Source organism: Triturus cristatus, chromosome 2_2 (assembly GCF_964204655.1).
Source record: "Triturus cristatus chromosome 2_2, aTriCri1.1, whole genome shotgun sequence".
NCBI lineage: Eukaryota > Metazoa > Chordata > Amphibia > Caudata > Salamandridae > Triturus > Triturus cristatus.
Window position 1 is genome coordinate 279,383,364 of NC_140582.1, and position 20,119 is coordinate 279,403,482.

A 20,119-nucleotide genomic window follows, 5' to 3' on the forward strand; every position below is an offset into this window, starting at 1 on the left:
ATGGGATCGGTTTTTATTGCCTGTTGTTTTAATTCTTCTGGGAGGCACTCAAGCCTGGTGTTTATCATTAAAATTTCAGTTTTACAGGGATTAATTTTATAACCCCCTATTTGTTCGAATTTCCTAAATTCTGCCATAGTTGACTGCAGATTAAATTTTTCTGGATCTAAGTATAAAATAGCGTCATCAGCGAAAAGTTTCAATTTCGCTATTCCATCGATCGGGGCTCTAATATTCCTACAAGCTTGTAATCTAATAGCAAGGGGTTCAATAAAAAAGGTAAACAAAAGGGATGATAAGGGGCAACCTTGCCTAGTCTCACGATTTATATCTATTAACCCTGCTTGGACCCCATTAACTATTATCTGTGCCTGTGCCCCCAAGGTAAATGTTTTTAAGCATAGTTATGACTGAAGACGGGATTCCAAACCTAAAAAGTGAATAAAATAGTGAATCCCAATTAACTAAATCAAAGGTTTTTTCTGCATCTACCATCATGTCTTATTGATATTAAAATAATCTAGGGCTTGAATCAAAAATCGAGTATTTGGTCGTCATCATACGACCTGCTATAAACCCTGTTTGATCACCGTGAATTACTTCCTTTGCTGCAGAAGTGAATCGCAGGGCCCAAATCTTCATAAAAATTTTAGAGTCGGCATTTAATAGACTGATGGGTCGATAGGAATTCAAATTATTAGACGGTTTGCCCTTTTTTAGGAAGCTAATTACTATCGCTCTTTTAAATTTGGAAGATACCGACCCACCAGTTTTAATATGATAAAATAATTTTTCCAAAAATGGGTACAGCTCCTTCGCAAAACTTTTATAAAATTCGATTGGGATTCCATCCTCGCCGCAAGCTTTAGCTCCGGCCAAAGACTTAATAACTGCCGATATCTCGGCTTCTGTAATTTTCTTCTGCAACATCGTAACTAGATTCTGGGTTATTGTAGGTACTTGAAGTGAAGCGAAATACTCCTGAATCATCTCCGGATTAACCGGATATTTAGTGGTATATACTTGTTGAAAATGATTGACAAAAATTTGAGGAATATCAGCTCTGTCAGTTACTAATGTGTTTGTTTTGGGATCTATTATTTCTACAATACAGGCAGATTCTTGTCGAGCCCTAGTTGACCAAGCTAGCATCTTTCCAACCATTTGGCTTTCTTCATACACCTTCTGGAAATATGTCTGAGAGCTATTTATTTCTTCTAAGACAAAGAAATCTCTTAATGCCTTCCTGGCCTGTTCCAGCTGAGCCCGATATGTGGAGCCCACAAGTTTAGAAGCATGGACCAATGACTGCTGGAGCTGTGCAATTTGACCTGAACGTTTCCTTGTTTTCTTGGCGGAAGCGGCAATCATCTGCCTGCGGGCTGCGGCCTTAAAACAAAACTCCCCTAGACAGAAAACATATCAGCAGTCCCTTCATTAATAGTAAAATAATCTTCTAGCCAGAATCTAAACTCCTCAAGCCATACTGGATCTTGAAGGAGGAGGAGGTCCATCTGCCACTTGGACCTGCACTTTTTAGAAGAACCCATTTCTATGCTAACTTGAACATAAGAATGATCGGAAAAGGCATTAACACCAATATCTGCATCTCTGAGAACCAGTGAGCATGACAACAATAAAAAATCAATTCGGGATGCAGTTTGATGTAGGTGTCAAGAGCAAGTATATTGACGAACAGTCTGATTGAGCAAACGCCATGCATCAATTAGCTGAAGATCTTCTACCAAAGCCTCAACAAGCTTCTTTGTTTTAGGTTTCAGTTGTTTTTCCCCTCTATTTGAAGTATCCATTTTCAAATCCTGAATATAATTAAAATCGCCCCCAAACACTATTTGCCCAGAGACCCCAATCAGAAGTTTGTAAAGATTACATAATGCAAATACATGGTCAGTTACTGGGTCATAATAACTAACAAAATTGAGAAGCTGACCATTTAACGAACCCTGTACCCAAATCCACCTCCCCTGCAGATCCCTTTGCTCCTGGAGAAACACCCAATCAAATTTAAGAGAAAAATAAATAGCAGCCCCCCGCATTGCAACACCCGCTGAAGCAAAAAAAAAACTTCGAAAACATTCCTGAAATATAACATTTTGGGGAATTAATTTTCAGATGAGTTTCCTGAAAGAAAAGATTTTGAGGTTTTAAAGTAACTAGCCACCTAATCAAACCACCGTATTTACGTCTAGTCAGTATTCCATTAACGTTGACAGATAGAATTTGGCATTTACTAGATAGACTCATTCTGCCAGATAGACAAGGAAAAAAATAAGAAACATTATAAGAAACAATATAAGCTGCAATTCTATTCTAAGTTGATTCCTGCACCATTTAGCACTTTGCTGATAGCACCTGCTCATTTTTTCTGTTAACCCAAACCACCCTACCCCTCCCTCAACAAAAACCCTCCTCCCCTTGGGAGATGTGGCTAATCCCGCTATCCACATACTCCACCCCCAGTGCACGTGCTGGTGCCCTGATATTGCACCAAAAAGTGACCTCCCCACCCTCCACAAAAAACAAAAGCGAATCTTCAAGATCAAGACTCTGCAAGTCCTCAAATCCACGAACCCAATATTCAAAAGGAATTCTTTAGAAAAAGCAACAAGTCTAAATGCTAATCTTCTAGTTTAGACATAAAATAGTATTATAGCATTGTAAAATAACATAACTCGAGACAAAAAAAAAACAGTTATTTTCTGACTGAAATTGCCTTGAGCAGCTCCTGTGCTTCTTCTAAACGAGTGAACAAGTGAAACTTTCCCTGGACAAGAACTTTGAGTTTGGATTGTTTTGCAATAGAAGCTTGTGCCCCTTGAGCCTTAAACAAGTACAATAGTTTAACAAACTCTTTGCGTCTTCTAGCCGCCGCTGCCAACATGTCAGAAAAAATTCTACATTTTAATCCATTTTCAGTTTCAAACTGTCTCATCTGGATTGCCTTAGTCAGAACTGTTTCCTTTATGCGGTAATCTGCAAAGTTGACAAGTATCGTGCGAGGGAACTTCTCGTTAGGAGGAAGATGAGCGGGGACCCGATGAGCCCTTGTTAATGTTAAGTCCCCGGAAAACTAATGTATCACAGCCTTCTTCACAAATGTTTCGACCCACTTGAGTGTATCACCCCCTTCAAGCCGTTCTGGAACACCAACTATCCGAAGACTAGAGCGGCGTGAAACATTCTCAAGTTCCTCGATCTTATTCTCCATAATTGCTTTTTCACGGGAGACTGAATCCACTTGCTGAAGAACACCAATTATTTGATCCTCTAGGGAGGAAATCCTTGATTCAGCCTCATGAATATGAACAGGAAGACTGGCAACTGCTTCCTCTATCTTTCCCAATCGCTGCTGAATCGATACAATTTCTAACTGCTGTGTTTTCTTCATGTTTCGGATTTCTTCAAGAATCATGCTTAGCATAGTTTTAATATCCATCTGGTATGAAACAGCCTTCTCATCCTGGAATACAAAATCAGATTCTCTCGTTCCTTGCTGTGACCCAATGTTATCTGCACCAGTCACGGGATCTAATAAAATAGAACTGCTTTCCAGAAAGGATTTGGTCACTGGGAAAGCTGAAAGCATTTGTTGGTTTAACAGAGCATGCTGGTCTTGCTTATCTAACTGACCCCGATCCAGGGCCAGGATGGCGCCATTTGATTGAGTTTGAGAGTCATTTACACTAGTGTGGAGGGGAGAGGGCGGAGACTGAGGAAGTGGAGTCGCAATAGCCATCGCCACGGTCAAAGCATTAGGTTGGAGCGGGGCTAAGGGGCCCAGAGCTGGCTGTATTTCTTCTACCTGTACCTGTACCTGTGGGGCCTGTCCTCCTGGGAAAGGCACCCCTGGAGACGAAGAGGAGAGTGGCCCCAGAGAAGGTACTGACTCTACTGATATGGCTTCCGTTGTTGAATCACCTGTCGCCCCCAAAGTATTTTGCTAGAGAGAATCACGTCTCGGTTTACCAGTCAATGTAATGGGAAGAAGCACCTTCTTCTCTAGCATTTTCTGCTCCTGATTTGGCCGAGCACCAGTAGTCCCTGGCTGAGTAGCCAAGTTTTGATCTCTTGGAGCAGCTTCTGGAGCCTCCATTGATCTTGTCTCTTTTAAGGGGGGATCATCAGTTTCTGAGCTTTAAGAGCTGAAGGAGGACTCACCATGATGTAATTTATTTCCTACTTTGGTCTGGTTCAGCTTGACTTTTGCTAAACGTGTTTTAGTTTTTGCAGCAATCGCGGCATCCGCTTTCGCTGCTGCAGCAGCCAGCTTCAGCTGTTTCCTCATTGTGTAACTTGTATAGGTTGAGCTCTATAGTCCAACTTCTAATCACCAAATGCAGGATGTCCACAAAATTCTAACCAAGTTTCTCGCTAAGGACTCTGATCCTGCTTCCCCACCCTCCTCCTCCTTCTGCTTTCTTCCCACCACAGCGTTAAATTAGCTCCTTTTGCAACCTCCTAGCTCCTCCAGTGTTTTCCAAGGGATTTTTCTTTTATACTTTCTCCTTCCCTTGCCTTTTTCCTTCCCTTTTTTTCCTTTATGCGTCTTTAGCACAATATAAGCTCGCTTCCTTTCACCACACCAGCCTTTAACAGCTCAACAGAATCAGCGCAAGTCTCTTGCCAATTTCTGGCCAGTCCTACCAGTCTCTGACAGAGACTCGTTCCATTCAATTAAATAAGCTTCACCACTCTCCCAGCGCTCACCTCCCAGTTCAGATATAAAAGCCACCGGTTTTACCAGCAATTTCCCCCGTCGTTTTTACTGTTTTTATGCTGCCTCTGTTTTTGTTCTGTTATACAAACTGCTCCACACTGCAGCAGCGGATTAACACCGGCAGGTCAGCAGATTAACACTGAGCCGTACGCCATGCTGCCATACTTTGCCAGTCAGCACACACAGAGCGGGTATGCCGATTACGCGATTCCGGTGCCTTTCGAGAGGTGAAGAAAGCATGAGAATAACTTAGTTTCCCCCAGCCAGGTTCGGTTCCACGAACAGATGATATTCGGATAGCAAGCTGATGGCGGACGTCACTTGCAGAATGCCATGGAAGAGGGTCAGAAATTAAGAAAAGAACTAGCTGCTGCGCCTGACCTCAGCGCTCGCCACACCTGACTGCAGAGTCGACATCGCCATGAGGGGGAGGAGCATCACTGCAGCTACGCGTAAGCGGGAAGCGCCGTAGCCACCATTCTGTTCATGAGGCTTCTCATACTTATTGAGGTGTAACTGTGCTTAGGGTAGCTTGGATGCTATCACCAGCGATATTTTATTATGATTGCCTGATTCCATTAGGCACTAAGCACTTTAATTACGCAAGAGAATGTTGTTAATTGAATGCAATTTTACATAGTTTTAATGGAAGTTTTTTTGTCTTTTTATATTTGAGCAATGGGTAAGAATACTTTTTATTGATTGTTATTTATTGATTGTGCATACTTTGATGGCTTGGATTAAACCGAATAAAGTTTATGATTGATTGAATGAATATATTACAGAATTTAATTTTAGTTTAGGAAACTCAGAATTGCCTGATTTAAAAAATAAAATGCGGTGCCTATCAAATTGTTTTTTTCTTTGTGGAGGGGACCACTAATCAATGTTTATATTTAAATTTTTATTCCTTTCATAATCACTCAATGGTAAGAGAGCACCTGGTGTAAGTAGCTGCCACCACCACTGCTGTGGCAAGTGGGACCAGCATCACCACCACCAGGGCCAGTAAGACATGTTTATTATTATTTTTTTCCTATTTCTTCAGCTGACTTCTCCTGTCTGTATCTCTCTTCTGCTCCCTTTTTTAGTAAGCATCGTCCTCACCCTTCATTTACATGTCTTGCATAGTACTGTTAAGAGAGCAGATTTTTGGAAACATAAAGAGGATTGCAGGCCCAGGTATTCACCAAACATGTTGGTTGAGATTGACAACTTCAGGCTTTCTTGATCAAACAGTCAAAAACTAAAGGGACAGAGACAGAGTATAATAGGGGACTAATATCCTGATTTAGATTTCGGGGGATGGGATACCTTGTGACAAACTTGACAAATAAAAAATACATAATCTGTTTGCTGCACTACAGTGCATCACTTATATTCTATGTGCCGACTACTATAATATGGAGCACAGGATAACCATTATCTGCCAAGTGTGTGATGGAATATTTCTTCTATCGGACTCTATAAGCCCCTAAGTTTTGGAGTAGTCTTGGAGAAAGAGTAAAAGATCCATAATTCACAATGGCAAAGAAAGTTACCCTTTAGGTGGCACTTTACTTTTGCAGTGAACCTTGCGACTAGTAACTTTTCCATTGGTAACTTTAAACATAGTAACTTTGCAAGTAGTATGAAACTCCTTTTATTTTGAAAGGAGGTACTATTACTAATATTTATTTACTACTCGTAAAGTTACTGGTAGTACAGTTACTGTGCAAGAATAACTCACAACAAAGTGTAACTTTACCTTCTTGAATCAGGCCATCGTGCACACTAGTGCTACCTGGGATATACATTGTTCTAAGACTCTGCATTATGCTGATTGATTATGTCCCTCTCATTCCTGGGTAGGGGAGTAGGGCCGGTGTGGGCTATTGTGTAGTTAAGAACATCCTGTAACAGTGAATTGGTGTTGCTTTCACCACATTCGCTCCACCAAGTGTGATTAATTTATGGTGTAAATTATGAAGTAACACCTCAATAGATGACACAGCTTGGGGGAAAAGGGTTGAAGTGTTTATTGAATAGATGGCAAGAGGTGGCTAACGAAAGGTGAGACAAAGACAAATACAAGAGAAAATGGGGCCCTATCTCCGGAGGCACAGCGAAAATATATGCCCTTGCAGAAGCAAGTTAATCCATGTTTGTTCCAAATTTATTCAATTTATCAACCGTTCACGGTTTCCAAAGTTCATTCATAGTCACATGAGGGACATCTTATATTGGTCACTATAACCTTAAACGCTATGAAAATGCCAACGGGCCTTAATCGGGTGCTGGTAGTGTACATAAGTAATCCTCATTCATACATCCTTATTACCCAATGCATTTCGGGCCTTAGTCTGGCCCTTCGTCAGGGGTATTCTACAATTTGAAAAAACAATGTTTTAGATGCCAATCATTCTAAGCCATTAGATCTTACTCACTTGTTTTCAAAATATTGCAAATGTTTGCTACATAAATCCTCCCGCCATTAACGTTTTCTCGCTAATCATGGCCTAAAGCGCCACTAATTAATTTGATGGCCGAATCTATTGCCCACGTACTCCCTCATATCCCTCACTTTCGATTGCGATATATGATCCCAAATATTTGTGTTCCAAAATTATACATATAAGCTTATTCGGTTCTCGTTAGTGTAAAGAGCAACATCTAATCTATCCAAATGACTACCTTCAAAAGATGCTTCAAATCACTTAACGAGCGGTACACCTATTTGATCCCCTCTACGGTCTGTATTACAAATGGACTAACGTTGTTAAAAGGAAGAAACCCGTGTGCACTCGGTCAACCCTTTTTTGACAAAGACAAATACAACATTCATCAAATCGATGAGCTGCACATCATCACATCTGTTGTGGAAGGATTCACATAATTCAGTTACCAAATGCATTGCACACAGTCCTTTACCACCAGAGTCCCAAGTTATCTATTGTTATGTTTCCTTTGGGTTGAAAAAAATACAAAATATGGAGGACCCACACAGTCCTGCAAATTTTATTGTGAAGAAAAGAAAAATTATACTGTATACAAATCCCAAAATGGACGGAACATCTGCATTCTTCTTCCTGGAATATCCGTCTTCGGTGCAGAGCTGAACTGGTCCGTTAAGGAGGAGTGATATATAGCTTTCATACAGAAGAACAGAAGGCCTCTGGAATACATTAAGGAATGTGTCAATATAGTAGAGTCAAAGAGAAGGTTCATGAACGAGAGGGCAAGTATAGGCTGGTGCAGTCATGCGTGATTAACTCAGAAGTGAGAAAAATCTTTTACCACCAATTCCAGACAAGTAGCTGCACGTACCTGGCTGATCAATCACACAAATGTCGATTGTGTGCATCTATAATGTGACGTGGGTCCAGTGGTAGTCTCCCTAGACCACCACAAATACTTAAATAAAGTTTCATTGAAATTATTGGCCTGCACACGAATCAGCATTTTCCAAATCAACACACCTTTCTCCAGTCCGCAGGAGTAAGCTTCTATGAGTCCTGCTACTTTTTTTCCTAAAGGCATTGCTCATAACTCCCTTCTTCTGACTGTTGAGGTAGTTCCATGACCATTCCAACTCCGAGTCCTCTCCCGACCCGAAAGAGATAGATGGGACTGTTGTTTTGATGAACAAGAAGAGCAAAATAATTTGAGCATTTTGTTTTGTTTTGTGACCTAAGCTGACTGGTATACACAAAGGGGTAACTGTTCCTAAAGAAAAAGAGAGTGGTAACCTATTCTGGTTAGCACATATGTGTTAGAGTTGTCTGTCTCAGTAGAGTTAGGATATTCTAGAATGAGGGGGAATTCCTCCTTTCTAATATAGTGCCCTCACACACCCTTGCATGTGTCATGCTTCATCATCGGGTGTTGCTCCTCGTGGGGGTGGCCCTGCAATAGGGCTCTTTATCAGAGCTGACTGGTCTCCGAAGAGCTTGAAAAACCTAAGTAAAGGAAAGGACTGGAGTGGACCATGTAAATATTCATTGCAATCATTGAGGTAGAATCATACATCAGGCCCCAAAAGACAACAAATCAAGTTTACAAATTAGTTGCAACACTCTCACAGCCATCACATGAATCATCAATCACTCAAATATGTAATTTCGGTGCATTGTTTCTGGTTGGCAGAGGTATATAGCCTGTTCATGCTAGAACCTCAATCCTAGTCAGGGTAAAATAAACACCTTAAATTAGCCTGCACTCTGCCCCTGATAGCTTGGCACATAGCAGTCAGGCTTAACTTAAAAAGGGAATGTTTAAAGTGTGTGTAACACTTCAAACAAGGACACAGTGAAAAACACCACAAACGGATACCACATCTAAATAGAAAATAGAGCCTAATGTATTTAACAAAATAATATCAAAATGACACAAGTCCAATAAGTAGAACCGGAGTTATACATTTTCAAAGACTATCTTGAAATATAGTGCTTAAAAACATAAAGCACCAACCGGGGCTATCTGATAGATAGGTAAAATACAACAGTTCCGGCCAACCACGATGAAGCATGGGTTGGATAGAGGGAATAGCCTTGGGCTGTTGAAAACAGTACTTTGGATCACAGTTTCTTTGACATGAAGGATTTGATGCATTGAACAGAGGTAATGCGTTGTCCTCAATCCTTGTGATGTAAGCGATGTGTCAGGTAAGACCCGCGCAAAATTGAAAATGCATTGGGAACGGAGGTGATGTGCAGCGCCCTTGGTGATGCGATGCACTTGATCCTCGAAGCAGCAGCGATGCACCAGCATCGATGGAGATGCGCTGGTTCCAAGCGCCTCAACTGCGTTAATACATGGATTTCTGCTGGAGAAGCACGTTCTACCCACTTCCATGGGCACAAGACTGGATTGCCGTCACAGATGGCAGAGTCCAGGTGCTTAATCGGGGTTGTTGGAAGTCTTTAATGTTCCTGAGACTTCAGAACAGGAAGCAAGCAGACAAGCCCTTCGAGTCACTCTGGGTTCCAGTGGTGTAGGTCCAGTCCTTCTCACCCAGACAAGAAGGGTAGCAGGCAGATCAACACAGCAGAAAAGCATTTCTTCTAGAGCATAAGTCCAGCAGAGTTGCAGTCCTTCAGCAGCAGATCAGTCCTTCTTACAGTAAGACTATCCACAGGTGCAGAGGTATATTGAGTTGTAGTGTCAGAAGTCCAGTCCTATATCCAGTGGTACCTTTAAAGTGGGGAATCTTCAAAGAGGGGTTTTGGAGTGTACAGAGATCCTCCCTTCCTGCCCTGGCTCCAGACTCACAACACAGGGTTAGGCAGTTTTTTCTGTGGGGGCAGGGCAAAGCCTATTCAGATATAAGTGTGAGGCTATGCCCAGCTACTACCTCACATCCTGTCTAGGATGGCCCATCAGTCACACCTAACTTCCCTTTGTGTGTGGCTGTCTAGATGGAATGCACAAGGCCCAGTTGTCACCCACCTTAGATGTATATTGGGGATAGGTAGCAGGCACACGGGGCTAAGAGCCAAAATATTCAATTTTTCTAAAAGCGCCAGTGCTGACTCTGTTGACACAATTATTTTGGATTGTGATCACACAACTTAATTATTGTGATTACCATCTAACTTTCACATTGTATATTAAAAATTATCAATTCCACATGCAGCTGCCAGTGACAGAGGATAAACATTTTTATGTAACAGAATGCAAAATCATACATTACATATCCCACGTCAAATAAACATCAATACATTGAAAATGCTATGAATTGATGTAAACAACATAAAAACACTCGACAAATACATGTAACATTAAATAAACCATTTCTGAATTTGAAAGAAACCAAAGGGGTACAAGGTGGAATGCCCTTACTCAGCACCTGTTTTATTGGCTTATAACCCAGGAGTGTCAATGTAATCTTTCCTTTAGTTTAAGGCCTACCACAGGGATCTGACCATTTCAATTTATTTTACACCAATCATTCTCTGTCAGCCTATATTCCGCTTTAGCATAAGCTCACTTCCTAGGTATCAAGCTGCCAACGTATGTCAACCCCAGCGTTGATTTGGGGTTCTTTTCAGGACTCAGAACTGTAGAGAACTGAAAAATTGAGAAAATACATAAAATGAGCCAATTGAAAAATTAATTTAATTCTAAATGTGGGTCTTAAATAGCACCTCACTTTTTTAACTTCCATAAGTTTTAATAATGTCATGAGGTAGAATTCTTTATGCCCCTGTTTTTCTTTTTTGAAAGGAAGTGAAAAATAATCAAATGGAAGAGGCCCATTTTAGTTGAAATACAAATTAACCATTATTTTGGCAAGCAGACAAATAGGTGCCGATTCCGATCCTGAAAAAACCGGGTACGAACCGTCGGTTGGAGTGTTTTCTCTGTCCGACGCGTACCCGGTAAAAAAACCCTTCAAACTTGTGCAGGTACGGCGCGTACACCCACCCCCGTAGGTACGGCGTGTACCCCCACCCCCTAAGGGGGTGGGGGTATGCGCCGTACCTACGGGGTGGGGTTACGCGCCGTACTTACACGGGTGGGGGTACGCGCCGTAACTATGCGCTGGGGGTACGCGCCGTACCTACGGGGTGGGGATACGTGCCGTACTTACACGGGTGGGGTGGGGGTACGGCGCGTACATACACGGGTGGGGTGGGGGTACGGCGCGTACATACACGGGTGGGGGTATGGCGTGTACATACACGGGTGGGGTCGGGGTACGGCGCGTACATACACGGGTGGGGGGATGGCGCGTACATGCGGGGGCTGGGGGGACGGCACATACATGCGGGGGCTTGGGGGGGATGGCGCGTACATGCGGGGGCTTGGGGGGGACGGCGCCTACATGCGGGGGCTGGGGGGGACAGCGCGTACATGCAGGGGCTGGGGGGGACGACGCGTACATGCGGGGCTTGGGGTGGCGGCACGTACATGCGGGGCTTGGGGAGGGGACGGCGCGTACATGCGGGGGCTGGGGGGGGTTCGGAGCGTACTGGGCACCTGTTTGGACGTCTCCATGGTTGCTATAGGAGTTCGCTCCAGGCGGTGTTTGTTCCATACGGTTGTAAAATCGGATGGACGGGACGGATCGTACTTGCGCGGTCGGACTTCATCTTTCCGATTCGTACGGTAAATCGTCCGGGGATGTGTCGGACACATTTTCCGACCCGAGGACGTGTCGGGGAATTTTCCCAATGCGATTCGTATGGACTTTTTCCCATACGAATCGTACTTGCCAGTTTGTACGGTACTTGTGCGATTCGTACGGAAATAAATCCGGATACGATTCGCACGGGGAAATTTTTTCCAGGATCGGAATCGGTACCATAGTGTGACTCACTTCTTCTATTCAGGTCAAGGCATGGAGCAATGTAGTATAGAGCGTGGAAGTCCCCTCTCAGATCTCTGTAATAATGATATTTCACAATACTTTTAACCCCTTAGCTGCCAGGCCTTTTCCCCTCCTGTGCCAAGCCCTTTTTTGGCTATTTGGGGTAGTGCGCGCTGAGGCCCCTGTAACTTTTTGACCACATAAGGTATCCACGCCAAATTTGCGTCCTTTTCTTCCAACATCATTAGGATTCTGAAGGTACTCAGGGTTTGTGGATTACCCTGGAGGGGTCAGATAAATGAGCCAAAATACAGCAAAATGTGTTTTTTGGGGGGAAAATGGGAAAAACGGGCTGCAAATGAAAGCATCTGGGGTTTTCCCTGCAAATGTTATCAAAAAAGGGTTTGTGGGGCTGAAATCACCATTTTCCCAACTTTTAGGGGATACCAGACTTTTGTCAGAAACCCAAACATTTTTACACAGTTTTGGCATTTTTCTGGGACATAGCCTATTTTTGCTATTTTTTGTGCTTTCCACCTCCTTCCAGTTAATGGTAGAAATGGGTACAAAAGCAATAATGGATCCTGGAAAGCTATACATTTTAGAGAAGTAGACAAAATTTTGAATTCAGCAAGGGGTCATTTGTGTAGATCCATCAAGGTTTCTTTATAGAAACTAACAGTTAAATATAGGATAAATTGAAAATCTGTTGAAAAAAAGCGCCTTTTGTGTCAACGTTTTCACCTGTAACTTCTTCTAATTTTGACAGCTCTTTGAAAGCAATATACCGTTACATCCGCAACATTACTGATTGTGGGGATATATAGGACTTGTAGGTTCACCAAGAACCCGACGAACCCAGAGCCAAAAACTGAGCAGCAACTTGCAATGGTTTTTTATTATGTACCAGGTATATAGTAATTATTCTGTAAAAATGTGTACATGGAAAAATCGGTATGAAAGACACCTATGTATTTCTGAAATGGGAACAAAATATAGAGTTTAGAAACAGTAGATATTTGCACATTTCCGAAATTTGGATACTCATACTAGCATGAGAATTATCAGTCATTTTTTAGAATGACTTCTTTTTTACACAATGTCTTTCATTTGGAAGGCAGAAATGCATCCAAAGTCAATAGGTAATAACAGTTCCTTTACAAATCTGAATTACCATAAGTCTCCCGATAAAAATGGTACCTCACTTGTAGCAGTAGGCATAGTGCCGACGACAGGAAATGGCTCAAAACCCAACGTGAACACACCACATTTTCACAATGCAAAATTACCCTTTTTTAGCAAAGTGCCTAGCTGTAGTTTTCTAACCCTAGCTCTGCCGGCACCTAGGGAAACCTAGCAAACCTATACATTTTTGAAAACTAGACACCCAGGGGAATCCAGGACGGGGTGACTTGACTGCCTCGCACCAGGTTCTGTTACCCAGAATCCCTTGCAAACCTAAAAGATTGCCAAAAAAAACACCTTTTCCCCACATTTCCCTGGTGGAAAGTTCTGGAATCTGCGTGGATCCCCAAATTTCCACCCACCCCGCGTTCCCCAAAGTCTTCCAAGAAAAATGGTACCTCACTTGTGTGGGTCAGCCTAGTGCCCGCGACAGGAAACGGCGCAAAACGTAAGGAGGACACACCTCAATTTCGTAGCGACAAATGACCCTTTTTTGGCAAAGTGCCTAGCTGTAGTTTTTTAACCATAGCTCTGCCGGCACCTAGGGAAACCTAGCAGACCTATACATTTTTGAAAACTAGACACCCAGGGGAATCCAGGATGGGGTGACTTGACTGCCTCCCACCAGGTTCTGTAACCCAGAATCCCTTGTAAACCTAAAACATTGCCAAAAAAATGCATTTTCCCACATCTCTCTGGTGGAAAGTTCTGGAATCTGCATGGATCCACAAATTTACACCCATCCCGCGTTCCCCAAAGTCTTCCGAGAAAAATGGTACCTCACTTGTGTGGGTCAGCCTAGTGCCCGTGACAGGAAACGGCACAAAACATAACGTGAACACACCTCAATTTTGTAGCGAAAAATGACCCTTTTTAGGCAAAGTGCCTAGCTGTAGTTTTTGAACCATAGCTCTGCATGCACCTAGGGAAACCTAGAGAACCTATACATTTTTGAAAACTAGACACCCAGGGGAATCCAGGATGGGGTGACTTGACTGCCTCCCACCAGGTTCTGTAACCCAGAATCCCTTGTAAACCTAAAACATTGCCAAAAAAATGCATTTTCCCCAAATCTCTCTGGTGGAAAGTTCTGGAATCTGCATGGATCCACAAATTTACACCCACCCCGCGTTCCCCAAAGTCTTCCGAGAAAAATGGTACCTCACTTGTGTGGGTCGGCCTAGTGCCCGCGACAGGAAACGGCGCAAAACGCAACGTGGACACACCTCAATTTCGCTGTGAAAAATGACCCTTTTTTGGCAAAGTGCCTAGCTGTAGTTTTTTAACCATAGCTCTGCCGGCACCTAGGGAAACATAGCAAACCTATACATTTTTGAAAACTAGACACCCAGGGGAATCCAGGGTGGGGTAACTTGACTGCCTCCCACCAGGTTTTGCTACCCAGAATCCCTTGCAAACCTAAAAATTTGCCAAAAAAAACACATTTTCCCCACATTTCTGTGGTGGAAAGCTCTGGAATCTGTGTGGATCCACAAATTTCCACCCACCCCGTGTTCCCTAAAGTCTTCCAATAAAAATGGTACCTCACTTGTGTGGGTCGGCCTAGTGCCCGTGACAGGAAACGGCGCAAAACGCATCGTGGACTCACCTCAATTTCGCAGTGAAAAATGAACCTTTTTTGGCAAAGTGCCTAGCTGTAGTTTTTGAACCATAGCTCTGCCGGCACCTAGGGAAACCTACCAAACCCACACATTTCTGAAAACTAGACACCCGGGGGATTCCAGGGAGGTATGGCTTGCGTGGATCCCCCAACGTTTCCTTACCCAGAATGCCCTGCAAACCAGAACATGGGCTTCTATTGGAATTCTCAAGGGCATATTATCAAGCCCATTATCGCCGCTTTAGCGGCAGTTTTCTGCTGCTAAACCGGCGATAATTTTTAACGCCGTCCTTGATAATATGCCCCAGGGAAAGGTAAGAAAGAAAAATACGTATGAGTAAATGTAAGCGTCTCTAAAAGCAAAGCGTTCCTTTATGTGTACAGAATGCAGTTCCTACGAGGTAAAATGCCCGTTTGCTCACCTTGCAAACTGACGCAGCCTCCCGAAGTCTGTGCCGGATAGGGGGAATTCGGCAGAGAGCTGCATTCTCTAGTAAGGGCTTATTAGATTAAGTTGGTGTTCATTAAGACTGTAATCAGATAGATTTACAACTGCTACATCATCACAAACAATATGTGTGTCACCCGTATTTGTATCATGAATTATTTCTTCTGATTCCTTGAGTTTGATCTCATGGTCACTCTCTCTATCTTTTTGTTTTTCTCCTCCATCTATTTTATCCCCTTCTCGTTTTGTGTTTGTATCCACTCTTTGGTGAGTCTGTTGAATTCCCCTCTGGTACCTTTCTAGTTCTAATAAAAAAGGTGAGTTATTTAGAGAGGCGATGTGTGTGACCCTTTGGTGTTTGAGGATTCATGGCTAGAAGTACTGGAAATACTAGATATGTCAGACTCATTGGAGTCAACAATGAAACCTAGATTGTTGGCGCAGTTTTCTTTGTTGATATCAGAAGTATTAGGTCTGATGTTGTAAAATTTTTGCGCATACGTAAAGACCCTACCGTTTTTGTAATCATTGTCGTCCCTGCATCATTTCTGCATCTTTGTTTCTTTAATGTACAATTGATGTTTGTGTAGAACATCTTTGAGTATTTTATAGTTTTTATCAGCAACCTTCAGTAGATTGACCTCCCATATTTCTTTTTCCGAATAATAAATCTCCTGAAGTATTTTGGGGCATATTATCAAGCGGCAGCAATAATTATCGCTGGCCGCTCTTAGAGAGATTTTTTTTATCGCCGGCTATCGCAGGCAATTATCGTCATGCTATTGCTGTATTAACATCGCATAGAGCAATGGCGACAATTTCCCAGCGATAGCGATGTTTTCCATGCAACATCGCTGGTTTTCCAGCGATGTTCCATGGAAAACAGCGATAACCTTGCTGATACGACCCTGTGGTCGTATCAGCATAATCCACCCCCATTGTTAGGTATAGTTAAGTCTGCATTTTTGCAGACGTTAATTTTTGGCAAAAAACGCAGTTTTCGCCAAAAACTAACATTTGCAAAAATGCATGGACATCCTTATAAATATCGCAATGTACATTTCGCGATATTTTACAAGGTAGTCCATCAGGGGTACGCCCAGTAATGCCCACGTTGCCTCTCATTAGAGATGCGAAGTTAGGCATGCTGAAAACGGGCGCTAAGTCAAGGAAACACGCGCTAGCGTGTCTTTGATGATATTGCGATAAAATTATCGCCGCCTTTCGCCAGAAAACGGACGCTAAAGCGGCGATAATATTGTCGCTAGCCCTTGTTAATATGCACCTTTGTCTCTCTAGGATATGGCATCTCTAATCAGAATCTCCATCATCCCGTAGGATGAGTGACCTATAAGTTGTTCTCATTCCTTAAGAAGATCTGGATGTAGATCATCAAAGGAATGGAAAATAACCACTCAGAGACCCCTTGGGATTTGCTTATTCTCAATGAATTTTTGTAAAATGGTACAATTCCATGATCTTGATAATCCTTGTTTTTCTCAGTCGTTCTGATTTTACAAACTTGTTCTTGAGAATGCATTTGATGGTGTTACACCCCAAACACTCCGACTGAAACTGTCTCTGTCAGTCCCATCTGGGCTGGTAGATCTCTCTGGGAACTCATAACTATGGTTGCGTGCAACACAACAGCCTGGAGTACATGCGCTGTGGTCACTTCTTTGTAATATATTTTCACTGCACACACTCACCTTGCAAATAGGTGAATGTGGGAGGACTTCATGTTTATAGTCCTCACCTTTTACATGTACTAAGCCCTAGTCATAAACAGAGCAGGATGTAGAGCCAAAATAAAAGGGCGAGGAGAGAAAGAGCCAATCTGTTCACAAACTCAAACATGAAAATGTTTTGGCGTGTATATCGTACAACAAACATAATGTAAAAATATGATACAATCTCTTAAAAAAAAAAAACTGTATTTCTTTAACACCATAGTACATTAGAATATATCAGTGCTTAGACAGACATTTATAAAAAGTGATCGTTTTTAGAAACATTCATGGCTCGCCCCCCACACCCTAAGAACAATGCCAGTAATGAACTAAGAGGCGTGTCAGGAGCCATGTAGATCTAGAGGCCCAGAATTCCTAAGATTTTGCATCAGGGTTGCATCACTTTATGGCAATGGCCCTAACACAAAATCCTTTCTGGCAATTCCTGAGCCACAAAACTCTGATTTGCGTGGCTATCTGTGGATTAGTAAATACAAAGTAACGTTGTTTAAGGTAAGCATCACATTGGTGGGTCATGGGCATTCCTATGCATTCACTCATGTATTTTGATGCAAAACCATATTTACAAACGCTTGTAAACCTGAGTTTGCGTGAAAATGGTGTACCTACCCAACAGAAGTTTATCAAGGAGAAATATCTATATTTATCCTCATTACGTACTCTTGCCATGTGTTCTGCAGCACACATAGAACACGGAGTATGCCTCTAAGAATTGTGTTGGTGCATAAGGTATACGTTCCTACATAAAACAATCTTGCATGTAGCACAGGCACCATGGGGAAAGAGTTTTCACATTGGCGCTAGGCAGTGCACAGTGTGCTAGCGCTGGGAGAGAGCTGAAGTGAATCATATCTCAGTAGATGTGTTACAGTTCTGGCCTCTCTCTTCCATGCAACACAGCACAGCCAGTTTGCTTGCTGCATTGTGTTGTGTGAAACAAAAGTAAATCTGGCCACAAATGTGGCCTAGATTTATATTTTATATGGAGCAACATAGTCTATTAAATCAAACATATTAGCTGCTTGTATAGCGCACATCCTGAACTCAAGTATTTAAAAGTGAGCACATCCTGCACTCAAGTATTTAAAAATACACACATATGTGATAATAAAGACAACGGATGCTTAGTAAAATAAAACATTTGCCTAGGATCACACAATTTGAAAAAGCAAAGATTGATTCAAGGTTACTGGTTTTGAAATTCAGCCACCAGGTTGGTACCTCTGTCTCTCCTTCTCTCTCTTTCTCTATCTCTCTAACTATATCTCTCTAACTCTCATTCTCTCTCCTCCCTCAGCGCTCCTCACCCCCTGTTTACATCAAATGTCACTGCTTTGTCTTTCATTCTTGGCTCAGGAAAGAAGAAAAACCGACAGAGATTTATGTGAACCAACTCAGGGTCCCCAGACCCAACTACCAAAAAAGAATGCATTTATTTGGGGCATGTCACACCCCAAACACCCCCTGAAGCTATCTCCCTTCAGCCCCACTCTTTAAAGTTTCAGGGCCTCATTTATGGGGATTTGGTGTAGGGGAGCGCAGCAAGTCACCTTGCTATGCTGCCCTATGTTAAAGTGAAAGGGCAGGAATGCATTGTATTTATTCAATGTGGTGCATTCCAGTCATTTCCCCCCCTCCACTGGTGTTGGTTCTGTTATAGCAGCCTAAAGCCAACACAGGCACCTTTTCACAATGGTGCAAGGGTGCCTGTGTTATCGGAAGGATTGTTTTTGTGCAGGAAGGTGTTCCTTTCTGCACAAAAACAATCCTGGGGGACGTTGTCCTCTTTCTAAGTGTGCTGCAGAATGCAACACGCATGGAAAAAGGGAAAATGAAGAGAAATAAAGTTATTTCTCCTCGTTGCGCCTCCACTGGGCAGGTACAAGATTTTGGCACATCCCCAGTTTTAAATGGTTTTGTAAAACCGGGAAAGCATCAAAATCCATTGGTGTTGTGTGGGAGCACCCACCGCAACACCCATGGAACGCCTCACTAGCGCAGAGTAAGGCAATGCAGCGATTTGCGTTGCCTTGCCCTACTCCATATTTGTAATACCAATAAAAGCCATGCACTGTGACTTTGCATGACCTCATAAATATGAATTTGTAGCTTGCACCACTGGAGCATCACAATAAGTGATGCCACAGCGGTGCAAGGGCTCATAAATGGGCCCCCTGGTTTATCAGTTCTGGGATTTGCAACCGTGCGTCTGGCAGTATGAATGTTGTAATCATAGGGAAATCAGTTCATTGTGATTATCAGCTGCAGGGCTGTCTTTGGAACAGAGATTTTTGCAACTTCCAAGAAGGCACTTTGTCAGCTTTTAATTGAAAAGTTTGCTCGTCTCCTTTGTAAACTGTCTAACTACTCAAAGATTGAATAGACTTCCGCAAATGGATTCCAGTGAGAACAAGTTGAAGGATTAGAAAAAAAGCTAATTGCCAATCAACGTAGAATAGTAAGAATCCACTTACAACCATGTCACATCTCTTCTCTATCCGGATTCATTAAAAACATGAACATAATGATTACCAGGCCTAGTGTCATTCTTACAGAGATGGCACAAAAAAAAGTCGAGCTGATGCAATTTTGTTGATATCTAAAAAGGTGAAGCATTCACTAAGTGATGCTATAGTTACAGACGTTTGCAAGACATTGTGCTCTGACGTTAAAGAGAAAATCCATCCCTCCTGTAGAATTTAAATCGTTTACCAATCATAAGCTAAATGCATGTTTAAAAAAAATACTTTATAGGATATTTACAATATCTATAATAATAAAGTACCATTTTGAATGTGGGCTTGTTTTACTTTTCGTGAACTGTATGTAATATTAATATGGAACTAACGCATGTTAACGCTTGTGAGGTTTGCTGAAACATTTCTGGGGAAATGTTAGTTTAATATACTAGTAGAAAGCAGCACAGCCTCAGATATTTGTAGAATTCTGGCGCTAAAATACTAATCGTGATGGGGGCGTGGCCTAGCGAGTTAACATGGCGGCCGCGACTTAGGCGAGCTCCGTTGAGCCCATCTGTATTATCCTGCATTTATCCTGCCCCATCGGTCTGCACCTTCCTGCGAGA